The following is an 8,629-nucleotide window of genomic DNA, read 5'->3' as shown; positions in this document are numbered from 1 at the left end:
AATTGTAATGTTTACTTATAAAATCATAAATGATACTACATTTTATAACACTATGTTTCTGATTCGTATACGCAACACCAATGTTAATAAAAATCAACTTAAAATGAAATTTTTTTTTACACATCATTTTTCAAAAAATATAAATAATAATAATAATAATAATAATAATAATACCAAAATTCATTATTTGATGCATCTAAATTGTTTTAAAAAATGATTTTTTATATGCATTTAGTGTATGTGCATATGCATATTAAAAATATGTTTTTTCTCTTTTTTTTAACCAACTCTTAGACGCAAGTTGAATGTATGTTTGGTGTTGTCTTTTTCTTTTTTATTAATATTTTTTATCTTAATATATATATATATATATATATATATATATATATATATATTACTAGATTATTATACAAACCTTACTATTTCTAAAAATAAAATTAAGACGTCCAAGTGTTTAAGCTATTAGTACAACTAACCATCATTAAATTACAAAATGTAATGCATTAAGTACAAGTGTTTAATATACATTGAAACATGCAAAGTTTCAGACCTATCGTCCTTATCTTTCCCAATATAGTTTTGGATTTAAATTTAAAAAAAATAAACCTTTTGACTAGAAAGAGTCAACATAAGTTTAAATTTTTTATTAAAAAGATCCCTCATATGTCGCCGAGATATCCTACGCCTTCAGCAAATTTAATGGCTCTACCACCTACAAAAACCCAATGCTCACAAATGCACCATCACAAGATTTTGTTCACTGATCTTCGTCGTCGTCGTCGTCGTCTCTCTCTCTCTCTCTCTCTCTCACCAAACCATAAAACCCATAGAAACCCTATTTGTTCTTCGATTTTCTAACTCTCATCTCTCTTTATGTTTCGATTTGACTTTCACCTATTTGTGTTCTATGTTTCATCGTATCTCAGTTGGCTCATGTTTTACCGTATAGGACTTCTATCGCCCGATTTTGGCTTTTTGCATTTTTTGATATCTCTGGATTTTGGGTTCTCGCACTTTTTGATTTTCTGTATTGGTTTTGGATTTCGTTTGGTTCTTCACTCCTAAACTTGAATTGATCACATTTGAGAAGGGATTTTTGTTACCAAATTCTTTTCTTTAATGGCAAATTCACTTGAAATCTAATTCCCTTGACAGTGACACCAACATCAAAACGATGAATGATTACCCCATATTTGATCATATTGAGTCTCCAATGGTGACGACAAGCTAATCGCTACCACTTCCGCCGACAACACCGCCTGCACATGGTCCACCTCCGACGGATCTCCTCTCCAAGAATTCATCAGCCACGAACAAGGAATCTCAGATGTCGCATTCTCATCCGATGCTCGGTACCTCGCCACCGCTTCCGATGACAAGACCGTACACTCCTAGGATGTATCCACTAGCTCACTCGTCAAAACGCTAACTGGACACACAAACTTCGTCTTCTGTGTGAATTACAACCCTCAATCGAAAATGATTGTCTCCGGTTCTTTCAAAGAGATAGTTAGGGTTTGGGACGTGAAATCCAACAAATTCTTGAAGGTGCTTCCTGCGCATTCTGATCCCGTAACTGATGTTAACTTTAATCGAGACTGGACATTAATAATGTCCAGTAGCTACGATGGATTGTGTAGGATTTGGATGCATCTACAGGGTATTGTATGAAGACTTTGATCGATGATGAAAACCCCCCTGTTAGATTTGTCAAATTTTCCCCAAATGGAAACTTTTTTCTTGTAGGTACCCTGGATAGTACATTGGCGAGTGAATTCTTATTTCTTTTCCTTGAAATCAGTAATTCATATCTTGTTCATAGTATTCAGAATGATAATCTTTTCCCTTGAATCTGATTGGCCTTATATTCACATTGAATCCCACCAATTTCCCTAAAAATGTCATTTTGTTTTAATGCAGAGGTTATGGACCTATCAACTGGCAAGTTCTTAAAGACTAACAATGTCCACACAAACTCAAAATACTGCATGTTATCAGCATTTTCAATCACAAATGGCACATACATCGTGAGTGGCTCAGAGGACAATTGTGTATACTTATGGGAACTTCAAACAAGAAAAATAGTCCAAAAACTTGAAGGTCACACAGATGTTGTAATAATAGTTGCTTGTCACCTAATTGAGAATATGATTGCTTCAGGTGCTCTTGAAAATGATAAAACAGTGAAGATTTGGATTCAGGAGATCAACAAAATAGAGGATCAAACAGATGCAATTGAAACAGTAATTCAATAAAACAGTAAGTAATTTCATGGTTTCTATATGAGTTCAAAGTTGATTTTTGTCTTTGGTTTTTCTGTTTGAAAGATGGCAAGAAACATTCAAATTAGCTATAGTTTTTGTATTCAGACTCTGTAGTTTAGTTGGTTTCTTTTGATCATGGTCTCATAATCAAACTGTGTATTTTGGGTAATATTAATTGTATTCTAAAGTTGAATCTTTTAAGTCATGGACTTTAAACTTAGGAGTTTGTTTGGTGTTATTGAATGGGTTCAAAAACGAATGGAATGAAGAAGATAATGGAATAACTCATGACATTCTATTATGGATTAATGCCTTAAAAAGGTAACTAAGTTCCAATTTTGTTAAAAAAAACACCATCCAAGTATATCCTGTTCACAGAATACCATTGAACTTAAGATTTCGTTCACACAATACCATCTAAATTGACTTTTTGTTCTTCTTTTCCCTTGTCTAACGGGTTCTACCGGTTTTGAGGTATAGTTTACCAAGAAAAAAATAACACTTGTTGTGGCTTTTTAGTCTACTACATGAAATTAATGTAACTTGGGTGGTTTGAATATGGATGGAAAAAGCCATCCCCACAGGGGCTGTAAAATGGGTTAGTTTGGTGATGTTTCTTGGAGCAAAGCAAAGCAGCAAGAGGTGGTTCTGACTTCTCAGTGAGCAACAACATTTTTTTTGTTGGTTCCTTTTATGGTTTTTGTTGCAGGTTTCTAGATGGAGAGGATGATGAACAATAGCATGCGAGGGGTTGCTTGGTTGTTGGCTCGAAAAAGGCAGTGCGCAAGGGGGAGGTACAGCAGGTCTCCGGTTAGAGCTGGAACGGAAGTGAGGAAGAGATGGAGAGGACGATGAACGGTAATCGTTGATTTTTTTTCCAGTCATCTTTACCTTATAATCTATAGAACCGGTTACACAATGGAATATAAGAAAGAAAAGTCAATTCAGATGGTATTATGTGAAAGATTTGTTAAGTTGGTTGGTCATTTTTAAATAGGATATACTTCAATGGTGTATTTTGTATAATATTGAAACTTAATTACCTTTTTAAGTCATTAACCCTTCTATTATCATGTCTTTGATTGATTTGAATAATGAAATTGTTATGTTTTTGTTTGATTTGAAAATTTGAATTGTCATTCAAACGTATAATATGTTGTATACAATTAGAAAAGTAAATGAAACTAAAACAAACGGTTCAAACTAATCCAAAAATATACATCACCTATACTCTACTATTAAGAACACATATTAATGAATACTTGGATTTCGATATACAACCTGCAAACGAATAAAACTTTAAAATTTTGCAATACTGAAAATTGTGTTAAGTTTTGATTTATATTGATTTAATTTATAGTTCATCATTCATTTTAATTTTAGCGTGGGTTAAGTTTATGTGTTAATTTTTAACAACTTGTTTTGAAGTGTTTGATTTTAGGGTTTCACTTGGAAGGAAGGAAGAAAAGAAAAGAGGGACACATCACGGTTTTCCTTATCTTACATTCCTACTATAATTCCGCTGTATTGTCCAACTATCCACCTATGTAGAAACTATCCATTGAAATAAACTATCCAACATAAAACAGACTGCAAAAAGACCGTAATGAACTAGCTCGTGCATAAAGGAAACTAATCCCCACATTAAACTATATGCCGAAACAAACTATTCGCCGCCGCTGCTTTGCGCGGGTAACGGCTAGTGTGTGTGTATATATATATATATATATATATATATATATATATATATATATATATATATATATATATATATATAATTTTTTTGTAATCCTTTCAAACAATTCTCTTAGACATCGAAGAGGCTTGTAATGACTTTGTTTCTTTCTTCTTCTTCCTCTTTTTTTTCTTCTTTTTTTTGGTTTTTTTTTGAAAAATGTGCGCACGTGTGTGTGTATATATATATATATATATATATATATATATATATATATATATATATATGCACATGTTTTATATGTGTATGAAAAAAAATTATTTTTTTTCAATTTTTTGGAATGGCTTAACGCAACAAATGATAATTTCTGGGTTTTGTTTTTGAAAAATTTTGTATAGAAAAAAAGTTCTCAAATTTTTAGCGTTTTCTCTCTCTCTCTCTCTCTCTCTCTATATATATATATATATATATATATATATATATATATATATATATATATATATATATATATATATATATATATATCGTGTGTGTATATATATAAAGAAGAGATAGAGAGAGATAAAGTCTAGAGAATGGGGGGAAGAAACGGGGTGAATAACAGTTGCAAATCTAGAACTAAAAAGTTCCCTCATTGAAAACTAGGTAGGTCCTTAAGTTTTTGCAATACTAAAAGGTAGGTCATAAAAATTTTCTATATAATTTCTAGAAAATATTAAAATTTAGGTAGTTCCTAGGACTCACCTTGGGTGTCTGTAGCTACGCCCCAAGGTGAAGAACCCGCCAAACACCAACTGAGCTATACTATTTTTTGTAGGGAATTGAGAACTTGACGGTACAGTTAGTACCATCACCGACCAACCTAATCAATCTGTCGTCAGCTCCCTCCACGCTAACTAACAAAGTGAAATGATAATACGGTGATACGAACATGTCTCCTATTGCTTTCTGCCCGTTATGCATGCAATTAGTGATAGCCAATGTTTCCTTATTTCTAGCAATTAGTTATCTATTTTAGCTAGTGTATTTGCATGATTCACATTTCCAGTTTAGTAGTAGTAATAGGTTGCATCTATATATTCATATATTGTATTCTTATTTGAAGAAAGTAGAAAATTTGGTTTCAGTTATGTTTTAGTATTTTTTTTTCTCTCTCTCTCTCTCATCTATAATTTCTATGGAGAATAGCTATATCTAAGTGGTGTCTATCAATGGTGCTTTCATTCCCATTCATCATGCCTCCTCGTCAAGATCCGTCCACCGATGTCACACCGCCAAGTATACGGGAGTAATTCTCCACACTCATCACTATTTCCACTGCTAATATTCGCCGTCTTGATGCAATTATCACACAAATGGTCACTGTCAACACCCTCATTGGCATTCAAACCGGAACCATGGCCAAACTCATCCCATCTCCACCGCCGCTTCCACCACCGAATCAGCAGCTAAGGCTGCCGCCGCTGACATCTACACCGCCACTACCGCCGCCAAAACAATCGTTATTGCCACCGCCCCCTCCAAAACCATTGCAATCGCCCATGTCAACCCAACAACCACTTCTACCGTCGTAACCGCCACCATCATTAACCACGACACCTTCAACACAACAACAATTCCTACCTCCGATGATGCCACCCTCAAAAACTACCTACATAAAACTGCCGAAAACAATTCCGGCCACAAAACTATCGAAAACAGTTCCAAACAAACTCACTGTGCCTCGAGAACGAGTTCCTTTTTAGGTGGAGACAAACTGATACATATGTCTGTCCATACCTAAGGCCACCTCCATGGCCACCTCCTTCCATCCATGGGTACGACCCGATTGCTATCGGAATTCACATAAATCAGCTTTGAGGACAAGGCCATTTTTCAAGGGCGGAGTATTGATACGAACATGTCTCCTTAGAAGACCAAGTCTCTTATTTTCTTCTGCCCATTATGCATGCATTTAGTGATAGCCAATGTTTCCTTATTTCTAGCAATTAGTGGTCTATTTTAAGTAGTATATTTGCATGATTCACGTTTCCAAATTAGTAGTAGTTATAGGTTGCATCTATATATTCATATATTGCATTCTTATGGGAAAAAAGCAGAAAATTTGGTTTCAATTATGTTTTAGTATTGTGTCTCTCTCATTTACAATTTCTTTGGAGAATAGCCATCTCAAAATGGTGTCCACTCACTATAAAAAAAGAATGCCATTTAGTGGCATAAAAAAGTGCCACTAAATACCCAAAAAAGTGCCACTAAATGTTTCAAAGAGAATTAGCGGCACAAATAAAAAGTGTCACTAGAAACGCTCCCACTAAAACCCTTTGGTGACACTTTTCAGTTTTGACGCTACAATTTTTTGGGTTTTAGTGACAGTTATTTATTTGCCACAGTAGACAAAAACTATTTTGTGGCACATAATTTGTGCCGCTAAAAACTAATTCAATTCCAAAATTGATCCTACTTTTAGTGGCACTTTTTTTCTTTGCCACAATACAATAAAATATTTTTTCGCATATATTTTTAACCACTAATTACATGTGATTTTAGAATTCATGCTACTTATAGTAACACATTTTTTCATTATAATAATAAATAAAAAACTAATTTAATTGTAGTCTATAGAAAATAATAATAATTTCATTGTTGTTCATCAATATTTTGAATTCTTTTAACAAAAGTCTAAAGCTGCACATGAAGCATCATCACTCACTCATCCAACCCAAAACTATAAGGTAACACAATCAACAAAGGGAAATCCATATGCAGTTGAATTATTATCAAGACTTCTTATACCCTGTAGACAAATGTAATAAACAATGAATATAGTTATATTTAAATAAAGTATTTAAATAATAGTAATATATTTGAAATAACAACAATGCTATATAACTAAAAAGAATATACCTCCTTTATAGCAAGAAGATGAACAACTTGAGGCCCAATGTTTCCATTGACCAAGGTTGATGGTGTAACTTGCTAATTTCCTTTGTGATACATGTAAGTTGCTAACACATTATCTATAAATGACAAAATATGACACTTAATATTACCATAAAAGAAAATACATTTAGGTCATAAAACTTATAGCAATAGACCTTTTGATTTTGCTTCCTCTAATGTTTCCAATTGTTCCACTCGCCCAACTTTATACCTTCAAATTTTACATAAAATTTGGGAATAAGTATTTAATGGTAGTCCATGAACTTGTAACAAATCAACAAATGACAAGACTTTTAACATTTTAAACTGTATATTATTCTTGTAACCAACAACACTAGTACATTCAAAATCATTAGGGAACATTTGTATTCTTTTACCTATGAGCTTGAGAGTTCATGCAAAACTATTTAGTTTCACCGCAAGGTGCCATACTTATGTGGTGAAAAGTGCACAATATTATTTTATACTATAAAATAGTTATTACAATGTATCTTTAGAAAAATGTTATTATATTGCATGTTTAGTTGAGAAATCTGGATTTTCTGTTACTATTAATTTATATTAGTCAGTTATGTGAATACATCAAATAACCATTTCTCATTTCATTTACAAGACCAAAGCCCAAAGGATTTATATTGATTTATTAGGGGTTATTAAGTTACCACTTATCCTATACAATTATAACTTATGTGACTAAATTAAAAAAGAAAATCTTAAATAATTTAGTAACGATTTATGTTATTAGCATTAATAGTTATATTTAATATAGTGTAGTAAAACCATAAGCCAAATATGTTTCAACACTTGAAATATAAGTTGTACTTTAAAAATAAATATATTTTCGTTTCTCTATAGATTTATAGATTTGATAATCTTAATGTAAGAGTGATGGCTGAAAGTCATGAAACCAAAGTCCCACACAAAAGAGTACTTTGCAGAGATGATGCCTTTTGAATTATGAGCAAAGAGATAACTCTACAGACACCAAATAACCTAGGAGGGGCTAACAACATATATTTGATCAGGGGTATTTATGTAAACCTTATTTTTTTGTTTTCAAAAGATTTATCTTAAAATATGTAAAAGTAGAAAATTTGTGATTTAATCATGGTTTTGTGGTCAACTATTGTTAATAACTAGTTAAGCTATGTCTTAAACTATATATGTTTATATTTGTTACCTAGACAAATCCACAATACAATTGATTATGTTGCATCTGTACTAACTCTGATCAAGAAAACATACATACACACAAGAGGCGAGAAAGAAGCTTGGTGACATACTCATCTGCATTATTCTCCAAATTCAGATCCTTATCTTCTCTATAACCCTGTTCCACAAAGAATAAAACTATTAATCAAAAACATCTTAAGACTTGCACCTATGCTTCTTGAATTGGATGCATTTATTTCATATGAACAACAATGTTGGATATATATGTCACGTACATTTAACTTTGTAGAAAATTATCTCAAGAAAGAAAATGTTAACGTTCAACTCTCAACAAAATTCTTATCGATGTAGGATAAAAAAGTGGCAGCTATAACCAATTCGGAAAGGGAAAAGCATAAGACACCATTGCGATGTTTCAGAAACAAAAGAAATGAGTAGAATAAATCTAAAAACAGTGAATTAAAAAACTAAAAGATAGGGGCACATACTTGAGGAAAGATTATAGGAATACCCCATGTATTGTAGTTGGGGGGAGGGTTAAAGATTGCCTGCAAAAACGCATTACTTTCTGATTGAT

General features: G+C 32.5%; 1 pseudogene; it reads left to right on the top strand.

Moving 5' to 3' along the window:
- Positions 1-699: 699 nt before the first annotated feature.
- LOC145126524 (uncharacterized) lies at positions 700-3,004 on the top strand (annotated as a pseudogene).
- Positions 3,005-8,629: the final 5,625 nt, after the last annotated feature.

Source organism: Lactuca virosa, chromosome 7, assembly GCF_052849685.1.
Source record: "Lactuca virosa cultivar CGN04683 chromosome 7, Lactuca_virosa_CGN04683_v6, whole genome shotgun sequence".
NCBI classification, from domain to species: Eukaryota; Viridiplantae; Streptophyta; class Magnoliopsida; order Asterales; family Asteraceae; genus Lactuca; species Lactuca virosa.
This window is presented reverse-complemented; position numbering and strand designations above follow the sequence as displayed.